Consider the following 16,268-nt stretch of genomic DNA (forward strand, 5'->3'; position numbering starts at 1 on the left):
CAATAGAAAGGAATGACTGGGTTAGGATAAGGGGTTGTGGACACCGAAGTTTTTATTATGTAGATGAAGCCTCCAGCTAGCAGGATTCAGAAAGAATAGACGGTAAATGTCTCTTATCAGACCCTAAAGGATACGGGACTCAGTTTAATCTCTCCTGGATCAGGAAAAGACCTGGAAAGAGAAGGGGATTTTCTACAGAATGGAGATTTTTCTCCAACAGAGATAGTTTTTCAGGGTCATTGCAAAATATGTTAAAGAAACATATTTAGGGGTAAAATACTTTGATTACTTTCAGGGCCTGCTATTTGTCATGTGATGCTATACTACAGTCAGCCTGGAATTTGGTATCTTATTGTTACAAACAGTGTCTTTTGTCCATATATATATATATATATATATTTTATTTTTTTTTTTTTTTAAGATAGGGTCTCTCTCTGTCACCCAGGCTGGAGTGCAGTGGCGCAATCTCAGCTCACTGCAACCTCCGCCACCTGAGTTCAAGTGATTCTCCTGCCTCAGCCTCCCTAGTAGCTGGGATTACAAGTGCGCACCACCACGCCTGGCTAATTTTTATATTTTTAGTAAAGAGAGGGTTTTACCATGTTGGCCAGGCTGGTCTTGAACTCCTGACCTTGGGTGATCCACCCGCCTTGGCCTTCCAAAGTGCTGGGATTACAAGCGTGAGCCACCATGCCAGCTCTTTTGTCAGTCTTAAGATCTCTGTTTCAATGCTAATGCTGGTCAGTTGTGCCTGAATTTCAAGGGAGGAGGGGGGCATAGTGAGGCATGTCTAACCCTCCCTTTCCATCATGGCTTGAACTAGTTTTTCAGGTTTACTTTGGAATGCCCTTGGCCAAGAGGAGGAGTCCATTCAGTTGGCTGGGGGGCTTAGAATTTTATTTTTGGTTTACAATGGAAGATGGATCCTTTGCAATGTGAATTGGCCACTCCCCCTTTAAGTTCTGGAGTCTAGTCCAGAACTAGATTCCCTTGAATCTAGGCTAGCCTTAGTGATTTGCTTATAACCAATAAAATGTGACAGAATTATCATTAAAAAGACATTCCCTCTTGGAACCCAGCTGCCGTGTTGTGTGAAACACAAGCCATGTGTGGAGGCCACAAATAGGTGCTCTGTTTGACATACTCAGCTGAGCTCAGACTTCAATTCGTGCTAGCTCAGGCACCAGGCATGTCAGCAAAGCAGTCTCCAGATGATTCTAGCTCCCAGGCATTCAAGTCACCCCCCAGTGGAGACATTCCTAAAGGAGGCTCCAGACACTGTAGGACACAGCCCACTCTCACTGTGCCCTTTGTGAATTCCTGTCCTGCAGAGTACATGAACATAGTACAATGGTTACTATTTTATGCCATTAAGTATTGGGGTGGTTCTACTTAGCAATAGGTAAGCCAGAACACCTGGTTAGATGCATAAGCATTCATAAGAATCATGTCATTTTCAAGCAGGAAAAGACCTCAAGAGATCATCCAGTTTTCAGATAAGGAATCAGAGTTACAAGACTTGCCTGAAGTCATGCAATTAGCTGGCAGAGCAAGAGTCTGAAGTCCTTTCCCATTACAATACAGACTTGCTCATCATGCACTGCAAACTCCTATGAACTGGAACTACAGCAGCTGTTCTGCCAGGGACAGGTTCTTCTCTAAAGTTCCAGCTCTCTGGAGGGAGAAAGCCCTGACTTTGGGTAAGCCTTTAAACTGAAGCTCCCTGTGGGGTTTATCTAAATAGTCATCCCTCACTTTACTAGGCTGGCCAACTTGGTTCTTCCTTTTCTCAATCTTCCTTGGTCTTTCTCCCTCTCTTCCTTGTGGCTTCTGCCACTCCACTATTTTCTTCTCTTTCCCTTTTTCAACACTGGGTATTGAAATACTGTGTATCAACCAATGGCCTTGAGGGGCATAGAGTATGCTTGAAATTATGGGGTAAGACTCAGAAGTGAAAGGGATCATCCAGCTGTTGGTAGTTATCAGAGGAGCTCAAGATATGAAACAGACAGAAGTAGAGCACCCCATCCACAAGGAGACTCCTGACACATCTCATCAGTCACCAGGGTCCTAAGGAATTACACTTGGAAATTTTTTAATCTCTCTTCCATTTATATGATCTCAGAGAAGTGAAATGATTTTCCCAGATCATACATAGTCTTTATGCCTCTTTGGAAATCCCAAAGCATCAAAATGGGTAGTTGCGGCCGGGCGCGGTGGCTCAAGCTTGTAATCCCAGCACTTTGGGAGGCCGAGGCGGGCGGATCACGAGGTCAGGAGATCGAGACCACGGTGAAACCCCGTCTCTACTAAAAATACAAAAAATTAGCCGGGCGTGGTGGCGGGCGCCTGTAGTCCCAGCTACTCGGAGAGGCTGAGGCAGGAGAATGGCCTGAACCCAGGAGGCAGAGCTTGCAGTGAGCCGAGATCGCGCCACTGCACTCCAGCCTGGGCGACAGAGCGAGACTCCGTCTCAAAAAAAAAAAAAAAATGGGTAGTTGCATTTTTCTCCTTTAAAGATTTTGTTTGTGGCTGTTAATATTTAAATCACTGATACTCAAAGGTACATTTTCAACATCAAAAATTTAGACTTTATAGATAGCAGCATTAAGTTCTAGCATTGGGAACACATTAAAAAGATGCTTTTCAAGTGTTTAATGGAACATATGTGTCTTCTCAAGAGTGGTGCTTTAGCATGACTATAAAGAGGGGAAATTCTAAAACAAGGCCATATTCTTCAGAGGAAAAAAATAAGCCTTATGAAGAAAGAAAACAGAAAATCAGATTTTTAAAGCCTGGTCTGGGAAGATATTTAGGGGTTGTTTAACTAAACTCAAGTATATCTAAGAGGCTGACAATTCATTCTGTCCCACTGAGGAGCTGGAAATATAAAGGAATCATTAAGTTTAAACCTAGTAAAATTGTTGGTTTGGGTTCTATGTTCCTGTTTTTATCTATTTTCTAGAAAGCTTTCACTTTTCCAGAAAAGACAGATAAATGATTTTTATATATTTAGTTTTAACACAAGGTCTTGCTCTGTCACCGAGGCTGGAGGGCAGTGGCGCCATCTCTGCTTACTGCAACCTCTGCCTACTAGATTCAAGCAATCCTCCCACCTCAGCCTCCCGAGTAGCTGGGACTACAGGCACGTGCCACCATCCCCTGCTAAACTTGTTTGTTTGTTTGCTTGTATTTATAGTAGAGGCAGGTTTTGCCATGTTGCCCAGGCTGATCTTGAACTCCTGAACTCGAGCGATCTTTCCACCTTGGCCTCCCAAAGTGCTGGGATTACAGGGATGAACCATCATGCCCAGTCCAGAGAGATGAATGATTTAACTAAACACACAGATGGAGAGACTAGTGCACAAAAAAGTAAACATAGTTGATCAAGGTCAAGGATTGGTCCATTTAAATCACAGTTCTTAACTGCTTTTGGATTATGAATTCTTTCAGAATTCAACTAAAGTTTGGATCCACTCTCCAGAAAAATTTGGATATTAAAAAATTTGCATATGTCTTAGTCAGTTTTGGCTACTATAACAGAGTTCCATAAACCTGGTAGGCTATAAACAACAGAAATTTATTTTTCATAGTTCTGGAGGCTGAGAGCCCAATAAGAGTAACAACATGGTTGGGTTCTGGTGAGGGCCCTCTTCAGGTTTCAGACAGCCAACTTCTCATTGCATCCTTACATGGCAGAAACAGGACTAGGGAGCTCCTCGGGGTCTCTTTTATAAGGGCAGTAATCCCATTTATGAGGGCTCCACCCTCATGACCTAATGACCTTCCAAAGGCTCCACCGCCTAATACCATCACATGGTGGGTTAGGACTTCAACATATGAATTTTGAGGAGACAGAAACATTCCATCTATAACAGCATACAATGCTCATTCATGAATCCCACATCTCTGAATCTCTGGGCTAAATATAGGATAAATCCAGACAATGGATAAAGTGGTTAAAATGATGAACTCCATCTTCTATGTTTCGAAGCAGCAATTGAGCCCTATTACTGAAAGGGTTTAAGGAGTAGACCATAGAATAGGACCATATAAGTAGTATAATACTATTTTTATTAAAGTAAATATTTATATTGTGCATATATAGCAAAACAATTTTATTGAGTACTTGTTATGTACCATTTTTCTAAGTTATTTAATCTATATATTTTATTTTTTAATGAATGAATTTTTTTCTTTTTTAAATTTCAATAATTTGGGGGGAACAGGTGGTGTTTGGTTGCATGGAAATGTTCTTTAGTGGTGATTTCTGAGATTTTGGTGCACCCATCTCCCAAGCAGTGTACACTGTACCCATTGTGTAGTCTTTTATCACTCACTCCACTCCTACCCTTCCCCTTGAGTCCCCAAAGTCCATTATATAATTTTTATGTCTTTGCATCCCCATAGCTTAGCTCCCACTTTTAAGAGAGAACATACAATGTTTGGTTTTTCGTTCTTGAGTTACTCAATTCACTTATTCTATTCACTTAGAATAATAGTCTCCAACTCTATCCAGTTTGCTGCAAACACCATTATTTCATTCCCTTGTATTCCATGTTAACCTATACAACTTAATCCCCACAGCAACCCTCTAAGTTAGACACTATTATTATAACCATTTTGCAAATGAGGAAATGACACACACACACACACACACACACTCAAACTGGAAGCCACATGAGGTTAGGAATCATACCCAGCATATCCGGCAAGGCACACTGAAGGTGATACATAAAGTTGTGTTGATTTAATGAATGAGCCAAATGTTAACTTTTTTTTTTTTAACAGAGGTAGAGGATAAGGCAACCCTTTTATTGTCTACTTGTGTTTTGTACTTAATATTTTTTCTTTTTTTAGATGGAGTTGAGCTCAGTCACCCAGGCTGGAGTGCAGTGGCACCATCTCAGCTGACTGTGACCTCCGCCTCCTGGGTTCAAGTGATTCTCCTGCATCAGCCTCCCCAGTAGCTGGGACTACAGGTGCACACCCCATGCCTGGCTAATTTTTGTATTTTTAGTAGAGATGGGGTTTTGCCATGATGGCCAGGTTGGTCTCAAACTCCTAACCTCAAGTGATCCACCCTCCTCAGCCTCCCAAAGTGCTGGGATTACAGGCGTGAGCCACTGCGCCCAGCCTACTTGAATTTTTTTTTTTCTTTCTTTCTTTTTTTTTTTTTTACAGAGTTTTGCTCCTGTTGCCCAGGCTGGAGTGCAATGGCGTGATCTCGACTCACTGCAACCTCTGCCTCCTGAGTTCAAGCGATTCTCCTGCCTCAGCCTCCCGAGTAGCTGGGATTACAGGTGCCCACAACCGTGCCTGGCTGATTTTTGTGTTTTTAGTAGAGATGGGGTTTCATCATGTTGGCCAGGCTGGTCTTGAACTCCAGACCCCAGGTGATCCACCTGCCTCAGCCTCCTAAAGTGCTGGGATTACAGGCATGACCCACCGTGCCTGGACCTGCTTGAATTTTTATGATGAGCGTGTTGGCAGATCACGGTTAGTGTTCAACAAATATCCACGTGCTTCTCTATGTTTCCTATCCTCTATGCTTCTAGGTGTGTTCGTGGGACTAATTCTCACCAATGGAATGTGTGTGGAAATAATGCGTCTCCTTCAGCCTGAGGCAGTTAAGAGACAAGGACTATTGGGGGCCATCTCTGAGGCTGGCTATCACAGAGACCATAAGATATTCAGCAAAGTGATAGACTCAGTTTGCTTGTGTAATTTATAGAGGACATGAAGACAAATTTCAGGTTGCTGTTTTGTTGTATAATTCCCTGAAATTATCTTGTTTATTGGGTCTTTCCTGCCTTACTAGAATATCAGCTTCCTGAGAGTGTAAAGCTCATGTCTGTTCTGCTGTCTGCTGGTGCCTGACACAGTGACTGCCATATGAGAAGAGCCCCTAAAATAGTGAAATAAATGAAGAATCACATGAGTGAAATCCTCATGGTACCTGAGTATGGGCAAAGCTGGAAAACAGTGATGGAGTTTTCCATAGCAGCATCCTAAGAAGACACCCTTGAGCGGGTGAGAACGCATTTTGAGGACATCAGCAAACACAGCCTAAGAGGGGCTTAAATGGTGATATCACCTGGGCTTGCTTTCTCAGGTACTCTTTTATAAGGATGTAATTCACAGCTGTCCCAAGAAGACTCACCAGGAACACTGTTAATAACTGCCTTAGAAGCATTTTGTGATCTATCATTTAGGATATTTGTTTAGTTGCTGTAACAGGTACCAAGTAACAATGGCTTAAACAAGATGGTCTGTCTTTCAAATAAACGTCCAGCTGGTAGGCAGCCCAGGAAAGGTGGGCTGCTCTGCTTCATGTGATGGTCTGAGGACCCTTATGCCTTCTGTTTTGTTGCCTTGCCATCCTCCAGGGTGTTGTCCTATCCATATGACTGAGTTAAATGCCCACCATTATGTCTGCATTCCAGCCTCAAGAAAGAGGAAAGAAGAAAGGGAGAGCATGCAACTTTCTTTTAAGGATGTGACCTAGAAGTGACATACATCACTTAGGCTCACATGCCATTGGTGGGAACTTAGTCATATGGCCACACCTAGTTGCAAGTGAGGCTGGGATATGTCATCTCTAGATGGACAATCATGTACCTCCCAAAAACTTGGGGATTACTATTACCAAAAGGAAGAAAGAAAATATGAATGGGTGGGATTGGCAGTCTCTCATCAGTGGGAAAGCATCATGACTGATGCTGAGAAACTCTTTGCCGAAGTTTATGACCTATATATGTAACTCCATATTACTGACAATGTGCATCACAGGGTGTGGTAGGTGGCTTCTAAAATGACCTCAAATGATTCCTGTGTCCTGGTACTCAAGCCCTTGTGTAATCCCTTTTTCTTGAATGACTTCCTTCAAGTTAATAGGCTGCCACTTCTATGATTAGATTATTAAAGATGTACCTCCATTTTCCTAGCAGACTTTATTGCCTTTGCAACTTGCAAGCTTTGATGAAGCAGCCATGTTGGGGAGGCTCATATGGCAAGAAACCAAAGTCAGTCCCCAGGCAATAGCCAACAAAGAACTGAGGTCCTCAGTCCAATAGCCTACAAAGAACTGAATCCTACCAATAACCACTTGAGTTTGGAAATGGAACCCTTACCAATCGAGCCTTCAGATTAGAACCCAGCCTTGGTTGACACCTTCACTGTAGCCTTATGAAAGATCCTGAAGCAGATGATGCAACTAAACTGTGCCTGGACTTCTGATGCACAGAACCTGTGAGATAATAAATGTATGTTGTTTGAAGCCTCTAAGTTGGTGGTAATTTGTTGCAACAAAAAATAACTAATACATAGGGGTCTTTGTTAAGACTGCTGCTCTGGGTCTAACTGTTTTTAAGACTGCTGCTCTGGGTCTAACTGTTTTAGGAGCACCATACTTGAGGCATGGCCCTTCCATACCTCCAGATCCATCAGTCATCCACACAACACACACCCACACCACTACCACCTCTTCTCCATCTGAGACACTCTCCTTCTCTCTTCAGCTGTGGCTTCTTCCACCTCCTGCCTTGTGGTTTTTGCCTTTTTTTTTTTCCTTTGAATGGTCACTCAACATACTCTTCTAAGTTAGTTTAGATTATGATAATAGCCAGGAAGGTAGTAGTATGGGAATGTCTTAAAAAGCTGGAGAAATGAGACTTGGGGAATGCAAAGGAATGACTGTTAGACATTGGGAAGTTGAGATTGCCTCAGAGAAGCCATCAGACCCAGGATTCTGGGAAAGATAGAGAGAGACAGTTAGCATCTTCCTAGAACCACCACAGTATCCCCACTCAAACAGCTCCAGGAAGAAAGGGATTCTGGTCTTTAATCTGAACCCACCTCTTATAGATGCCAATGGGAAGAGACACTACCAGTTAAAACTATGGCATATTTACTATACTGACCATACTTGTAGTACCTTATATTCACAACAAAATACTGAGTATATAACATGTGCCAGGCATTATATTAGGCTCCAGTATGTGGTAGTGAATAGCCTCTGCTCTCCTGAGGTCCCTAAATATTCCCTGTCAACATTCTATATTTCTTATTAGACTGCCAGCTCCATGACAGCAAGAACCTTGTATGACTTTTTCATGATGGATGTTCATCTGTGCCATCTGTAAATATTTAATTAATATTTGTGGAATACATGAATCCAAAAGTGAATGGAATGATAAAGAGGTAAGATATCAGGTGAGGGAGTAAGATTTTACAGCACGGTGACTTTACTAGAATGCAAACTCTACGAAGGCTGGACCTTGATGAGTATTGGTTGCTTCATCTGTACAGTAAAGAGGCTTGATTTGGTGAACTCTGAAATCATTTTGGTTATAAACCTCAATGACTCTGATTCTGAACTGTCACAGAAAGATAGGAGCCCAGAATAAAATATCTATAACATATGTATTTAACTCAATTTTTGTGACTTCAGTTCAGAATTTAACTAATTTTAGTTGGGAATTTAGCAAGCCTGAGTGATAATTTAGTCTTTATTCTTATATTTTGACAGGGAAAGGATCATGACATCTACTACAGCATTTGGCACAGACCCAGGTAAATAAGATAAAGCTTCTAAGTCACTTCTCCTCTCGAGATCATGGAATATATTGTGTCAGACCTCAGCAATCAGCTGTGGACTTTTTAAAAAGGAAAATTAGATATGGGTTTATTACCTGAGCATTTGCCGTTGTCAAAATGTGTAGATGTTACCCCATTCACTAGGTTTTCTCCTGTAAGGAAGCATTTCTCTAATGGTGATCTTCCAACCACCTGTCTTAGAGTCACTGGGGTGATGTTTATAATGAAACTAGCTTCCTCACCACTAGACCAAACGAATTAGCAGTTCTAGGCATGTAGCTCAGGATCCTCCATTTAAATAAGCATCCCAGGTAATTTTCACGCATGTAAAAAGCTGAGAGCCACCATTCTTAGTATTTTGGCAACTTCAGACCAAAGCTTCTCTCCATACTTCTTCCGAGTCTTCTCTCAGTCTCTATGCTCCTCAACCATCTCTCCCTTTGCTAGGCTGCTGGATTCCTATTGAATATGCTTACTTGTTAATGCACATGGATAATGATGGTTTCATTGGATCTGTCATGCTGTTTTCTCCTCTGTTAAATGAGAGGGATAGAGTTGCTGATTTTTTTTTTTTTTTAAAGACAGAATCTCCCTCCGTCACCCAGTCTGGAGTGCAGTGGCGCGATCTCGGCTCACTGCAACCTCCGCCTCCCCAGTTCAAGCGATCCTACTGCCTCCTGAGTAGCTGGGATTATAGGTGCCTGCCACCACGCCCAGCTAATTTTTGTATTTTTAGTAGAGATGGGGTTTCACCATGTTGGCCATGGTTGGCCAGGCTGGTCTTGAACTCCTGACCTCAGGTGATCCACCCGCCTCAGCCTCCCAAAGTCCTAAGATTACAGGCTTCAGCCACCATGCCTAGCCTCAGAGTCAGTGATTTTTAAGTCTCCAACCCCAACATGCTAAATTCTGTAAATTGTGGCTGGGAAGATTTATCTTGTCTTAGAGAGCTCCCTTGATCTCTCAGGGATTGGGGCCTCCTTGGGAATATGCTACAGTCAGCATCATCCCAGCTTCTTGTTATTGTTCACTAGGGAGACCTCCTAAAGGACCCCAAACGATGATTAGATAGTTTAGACTTGGGGGCAGAGTGAGGAGCCCATTCTCTGAAGAAAAAAAAAAAAATCATAGAATCATAGAGGTATTTTCACTTATGTTACAGGTTTCCCTGGTACTGGTAATTCCCAGCAGCTTTCTACAATTCCAAAGGTCAGAAATAAACTGCCAAAAAAATTTTACTAAATCATGTTCTGGTCTGGGATACAGCCCTGAAATGCACTTTAAGCAAGAAAGACTTCATAGAGGAGAAAAAAGGTAGATCAATGAGGACTGGTCTAGAACCAGAGGAAAGTGAACATTCTTGGTTTAGATAAATATCCACAACCTTCTAAGTTTTTCATGTGTACTACAGAGAAGCTCCAGGCTCCTACACTTCCCTGTGGGTAGTTTTAAAAAGCTATTGTAGCAAAACAGAGGCTGGTGGTGACTCTGCTTATCTTTTAGAAGAGCCATCATTGCATTTCTGCAGCACAGAATATATATGTGTTTTTTACTCTTAGTGGTGGGGTTTATATGTGACTCATGAGGTTTGGTTGTTAATCATCCAATGACACTAAATACTGCTTAGTTAGCTCAGTATTCCCTTTAGGAAACCAGATATTGCTAAAGTCACCGTTCGACTTAATGGGGAAAATTCCACTAACACATAAAATATGTGATTTATAATTCAAAAATGTAAATCTTGTATTGGTATTACATACTATAAAAGGACAATTATCTACATAACTACATAACATGCATGTAAGGATCAATATTTAATTAGGACTATTGCTGTATTGTCATTGGGAGTTAGAGCCCAATATTCTCAATTGGGCGAGAATTTCAACCAAATGGTCTATACATTTTCTTTTCTTTTTTTCTTTCTTTTTTTTTTTGTTTTTTTTTGTTTGAGACAGATCTCGCTTTGTTGCCCAGGCTGGAGTGCGATGGTGCGATGGTGCGATCTTGGCTCACTGCAACCTCTGCCTCCTGGGTTCAAGGGATTCTCCTGTCTCAGACTCCCGAATAGCTGGGATTACAGGTTTGCACCACCATGCCTCGCTAATTTTTGTATTTTTAGTAGAGGTCGGGTTTCACCATGTTGGCCAGGCTTGTGTCAAACTCCTGACCTCAGGTGATCTGCCTGCCTCGGTCTCCCAAAGTGCTGGGATTACAGGCGTGAGCCACTGTGCCTGGCCAGTCTATCCATTTTCTATTTCCCCAAAGTAACTTGTGAGAAATGTCTTAGGCTAGAATTTGCTTATATATTTTCCATCTTGCACATGGTTAAAATGTGCAGTTTCCTAAACCAGTGGTTCTCGAACATCAGTGTGCATTAGAATCACCTGGAGGGCTGGTTAAAACACAGATTGCCAGGCCGTTCTCAGGGTTTCTGATTTAGTAAGTCTGGTGGTTGGACCCGAGAATCTGCATTTCTAACCAGTGATCCCAAGTGATGCTGATCCCAAGTGATGCTGGGGACAAATGTCTTGAACTAACAGCTCTGAATAAAAATCTAATAGGATTCTGAATGCCACAGATGCAGTTTGGAGATTGTTTATCAAAGCAGAATATCCATTTGTGGAATAAAACAGTTTATCATTGTTGTTACCTGAAGTAATTTCTCTTTCCTTTGTGTTTTTAGAGGAGTTTTGCTGGTCGCTTTTATCAGGCATTAGGCCTTGTATTACATTCATTTGTGCCTATGCTTTATCTCCTTTATAACTGTGAGCTCTTTGTAGGACTGTGTTCATCTTTAAATCCTCATTGTACCTTACATCTTGTAGACTTCAAATCATTGTTTGGTAAATTGAATTTAGTGATGTATACATGTTTTGTGCTTGCTTTCCTACATGTAATAATTATAAACAACAAATATCAAGTTAAGTATGCAGCTCACATATTCTTTTTTTTTTTTTTTTGAGACAGAATCTCACTCTGCCACCCAGGCTGGAGTGCAGTGGCGTGGTCTCCGCTCACTGCAACCTCTGCCTCCTGGGTTCAAGCAATTCTCCTGCCTCAGCCTCCCAAGTAGCTGGGATTATAGGCATGCACCACTGTGCCCAGCTATAATAACATTTATTCAGACTTTTTGGCTTACAGATGTTAGATTTGAGGCATTTCAGCTTTGGAAGAGACCATAAGGATAATTCAAGTCCAAAGGTCCTTAAAGTCCACCACTTCTCCTCTACAGCCTACTCATACTCACCTTTAGTTAAAAAAAACACAAAACACAAAATTCCAAAAACCTGGGGTGAGGGAGGCACCTTCCTTTCTGGGGTCCATTCCAAATTTGAGAAGGTGCTCAAACCTTGCCTTTCTACTTCTACCCAAGGACCCTATTTCAACCCCTTTTGATACCCTGTTTAGATAGGATATTCCCCACGTCTGTTATTCCCCATTTGTTTCCCGTTTCCTTACTCCTAGATCTCCCTGCTCCAGAAGCAAGGGGGCAGCCACAGCCCCACAGCCTCTAGCTGCTGGCTGCTCAGGGCACACAGGCCTGAATCATGTCTGAATCATGACTAATGACGGGAGTGCTCTCTCCCTAGAAAACAACTTGGCAACTTTCTACTTCAAACCCAGGCTCACTACAGGATTTCTTACCACAATGACTTTCTTGGCAGTTGTCTGCAGTACTATCAAGAGATGACATGGACTTCAAGGATCAAACGGGAGAAAAAGGCTTAAAAGAAAAACAAGTCTCCATCAAAGGTAATAACCACAAGGAGAACTATACATAGCTATGTGCTTACAGGTCTTAGTTCACATTCCCTTCATTAAAATTATAGCTCAAGAAATAAAGGGCTGGCCGGCGCGGTGGCTCACGCATGTAATCCCAGCATTTTGGGAGGCCGAGGTGGGTGGATCACGAGGTCAGGAGATCGAGACCACGGTGAAACCCCGTCTCTACTAAAAATACAAAAAATTAGCTGGGTGCGGTGGCGGGCACCTGTAGTCCCAGCTACTCGGGAGGCTGAGGCAGAAGAATGGCATGAACCTGGGAGGTGGAGCTTGCAGCGAGCCGAGATCGCGCCACTGCACTCCAGCCTGGGCGACAGCGAGACTCCGTCTCAAAAAAAAAAAAAAAAAGAAATAAAGGGCTGTTTAATGACTTAGGTATATAAATATACTTCATTTGTATATTTTTTACTTACTAAAATCTATCCAAACTGGTATTGCCTCAAACCAGAATCTTCTACTGTATTTTATAATTTTACTTTCAATTGCCATGTATTTTTCCCACTGATGTTCACAAATTCACAGGAAACATCAGCCATGTACTAAATAAAATATGAATTGAATCAACAAATAGAACTATAAATTTAATTCATGCACATGTAAAATTTAGACCAAAGAATAAAAATGTCTATTAAAAATACAGCCAAGCACGGTGGCTCACACCTGTAATCCCAGCACTTTGGGAGGCCTAGGTGGGTGAATCATCTGAAGTCAGGAGTTCAAGACCAGCCTGGCCATTGTGGTGAAACCCCATCTCTACTAAAATACAAAAATTAGCTGGGTGTGATGGTGGGCACCTGTAATCCCACTACTTGGGAGGCTGAGGCAGGAGAATCGCTTGAACCCAGGAGGCGGAGGTTGCAGTGAACGGAGACCATGCCACTGCACTGTAGCCTGGGCGACAGAGTGAGACTCTGTTTCAAAAAAAAAACAAAAGCAAAAAACAAAACAATAGATTTAAAATACTACAGTTTAGAATCCTGTTGCTCATAATTGGGAGCAAAATCAAATCACGGACATAAATACTTTGAGAAAAGCAAGAGAGACACATGACACAAAATGAAAGTTTCCATGCTAGAGATGGACATGGATATATAGAAGACATGTGACATCCACAAGTCAGAATGGAAAAGAAAGCAAGACATAGAATTTGTAAGAATAAAACTCACATAGAGATAAGAGAAATGAGCTTTCATAGTATCTGATGTAGACTTTTAGGAAATTGCCACCAAATATTTTTAAAATTAGGACACATTTTCCCAACCATAAGCATAAATGAGTTAGCCTTGATACTTGCTTCATGAATTGGGTAAAATTAAGCTGAGGGCCAGATGTTTTCCATCTGTGTTTTAGATTATGCTAAACATAAAATGATTAGAAAGCACCCATATATGACTGGTTTAACTATACATGAAGAAATCAGATGACATTTAGACACTGCCTTAGACTTTAGAAAATTTTAGTGTATTTTGATGTCAGAATTTTGACAAGTAATGAAAATATTAGATGAATAGTTTTACTATAAAACAAACTTCCATTTCATAATAGGCATAATGAATCTTCATAATGCTGAAACAACTTTTTGAAAAGTGAAAGCTGCAGATTTTCCAAGTGGTATCAAACTAAGAGCTGGGTTTATTTACCCTGAATTAAATTTTGGTATTAGGTGGACAACCAAAATGTATTAGTTAATGTGGTTTATTATGTGTTGTGCAGATACTACTATAGTTCATATGCATAGGCTGATTTATGAATTAAGTCTCAAATATCCAATAGAGGATTATACTTTAGATAATTGCTATAGACACGGAAAGAAAAGTGCATAAAGTCTAGAAAGGGAAGTCATCAAAGTGTCAGCATGAAACTATATCAATCATCATGTACAAATCTTCAATTGGTAATAAGTTGTAATAGTAAAACAACTGCGAAACTATCAATCCGTAGCTGTTTGATTACATCTTTGTTGAACAAATATCACTTGTTAATTATAGTCAGGAACATTAAGTTATTCTACCATGTCCATAAATTAATCTGAAACATTGCTGTCTCTGGCAACATATCAGATTCTTTAAAAATAATCAAGGAAGGAGCAACTGACATCAAGATCTTTATACAAAAATGTGTTGAGTTTGAACAACATCAGAGAAAAATTTACTGTCTATATTAAATAAATCACATGCCACACTAATCAGGTTACCATTATAGTGGCCCAATAATGAAACATGTTCTTTTGTTGTATTAAACATATATCTCATTACTAACACACATCTATCTAGATATTTTCCTTATTTTTTCCTACTCCATTGAACTATGTTGGTGTGTAACATTTCAAAACTGCCCTGGGTCTCATACTCCTTTAAAATTCTATCATGCAAACCAGAAGGTCATGATATTTAATAGAAAATTAATATCACTTGTTTTGAGTGGCCCTCAATTTGGGACATTAGCAAACTACAATTACCCTTACTATAACACAAAGCTTAAGGTTTGAATCTGATTCTATAACACAGACTATTTCCCAGTGAGAATGGTCAACTTACCTTGACCTAGTCATTATTTAATGTGATGAGCTAATGCAAGTAAAAGTGGCTTGCAATTTTAGAGCCCTAAACAACCTACTAGATGTTTACATGAATTTGAAGTCATAGCTACAGCTATAACATTCTGTGAAACAGTCATAGCAGAAATGAAATAAATAGAAAACACTGAAGATGTTGCTTTAAACTAATACTTAAAACCCCACAATATTAGAATAAAAAATAGTACCGCTTGGGGTAAAAAAACTGACTTTTCTACAAATGTCATTGTTTCAAATAGGTTTCTGCAAGAGGCATGCTTGGCAAGATTAATTTTTTAATTGGCATGTCTTGTTTGATTAAAGTAAAATAATTTAAAAGAATATACAATATACGGCCGGGCGCAGTGGCTCACGCCTGTAATCCCAGCACTTTGGGAGGTCAAGGTGGGTGGATCATGAGGTCAAGAGATTGAGACCATCCTGGCCAACATGGTAAAACTCTGTCTCTACTAAAAATACAAAAATTAGCCAGGCATAGTAGCACACGCCTGTAGTCCCAACTACTCAGGAGGCTGAGGCAGGAGAACTGCTTGAACCCGGGAGGCAGAGGTTGCAGTGAGCCGAGATGGTGCCACTGCACTGCAGCCTGGCGACAGAGCAAGACTTCGTCTCAAAAAAAAAAAAAAATATATATATATATATAGTCATAAGATTTAAACACTAGTTGAAACTAGAAAATAACATGGAGATTACAGTTGTACTTTCTTTAACATAATTTACTTTCATTCATTACCAGAACTATTTAAAACTAGTGATCAGTTGAGAGTATATTTGCACATTTTCCTGAGAAAAGCAGATAACTACAGTGTTAATAAATTCAGAAACACATGCTTCTAAATTAACTAATTTACTGATATTTCAATTTCTCCATGTTTCCAAGTTCTTGCTCAAAATGGTTCAAAAACTGTTAAAATTAAAATAACATCACGAATTTCAGTATTTTAAAAGAATACTCTACATTACATTTGCATGCTAATAAAACAGCTGCTTTAAAATCTACAATGCCTAGTGACATTTGAGGCAATCATTAACATATTTTCTTCAATTAGTTTTTTAAACTTAATTAAATTGTGTGCTGGGATCTTTAAGTGAAACCTTGAATAAAGTTGGTGGATTAAACTTACTTTTTTAATGCTGCCTACTTTTTAAATGCTGCAAATCCTATCAGATTTGCAGTGGTACAATGAGCAAGCCTTTCAGCTGTACCAAGTTAAAGACCATACTTTTTTCAATTTGCAGGTGCAATTAAGTAAAACCATAAGAAAGTTATTTTGTCATGACTTTGTTCTGCTTTAAAAAATTATATATATTT

At 40.4% G+C, this 16,268-nt stretch overlaps 1 long non-coding RNA gene across 1 annotated transcript in view; it reads left to right on the forward strand.

Annotated features, from left to right (window-relative positions):
• The window catches only part of LOC116810681 (uncharacterized), a 70,365-nt gene that overhangs the window by 33,367 nt on the left and 20,730 nt on the right, over nucleotides 1–16,268 (forward strand). The window contains exons 2-5 of the long non-coding RNA XR_004370347.1: nucleotides 8,073–8,202; nucleotides 8,531–8,574; nucleotides 9,761–9,807; nucleotides 12,264–12,351. This is a non-coding gene — a long non-coding RNA (uncharacterized LOC116810681). The remainder of the gene's footprint in view (nucleotides 1–8,072; nucleotides 8,203–8,530; nucleotides 8,575–9,760; nucleotides 9,808–12,263; nucleotides 12,352–16,268) is intronic.

The sequence above is a fragment of the Hylobates moloch genome, unplaced genomic scaffold (genome assembly GCF_009828535.3).
Source record: "Hylobates moloch isolate HMO894 unplaced genomic scaffold, HMol_V3 SCAFFOLD_1, whole genome shotgun sequence".
Classification (NCBI taxonomy): Eukaryota; Metazoa; Chordata; class Mammalia; order Primates; family Hylobatidae; genus Hylobates; species Hylobates moloch.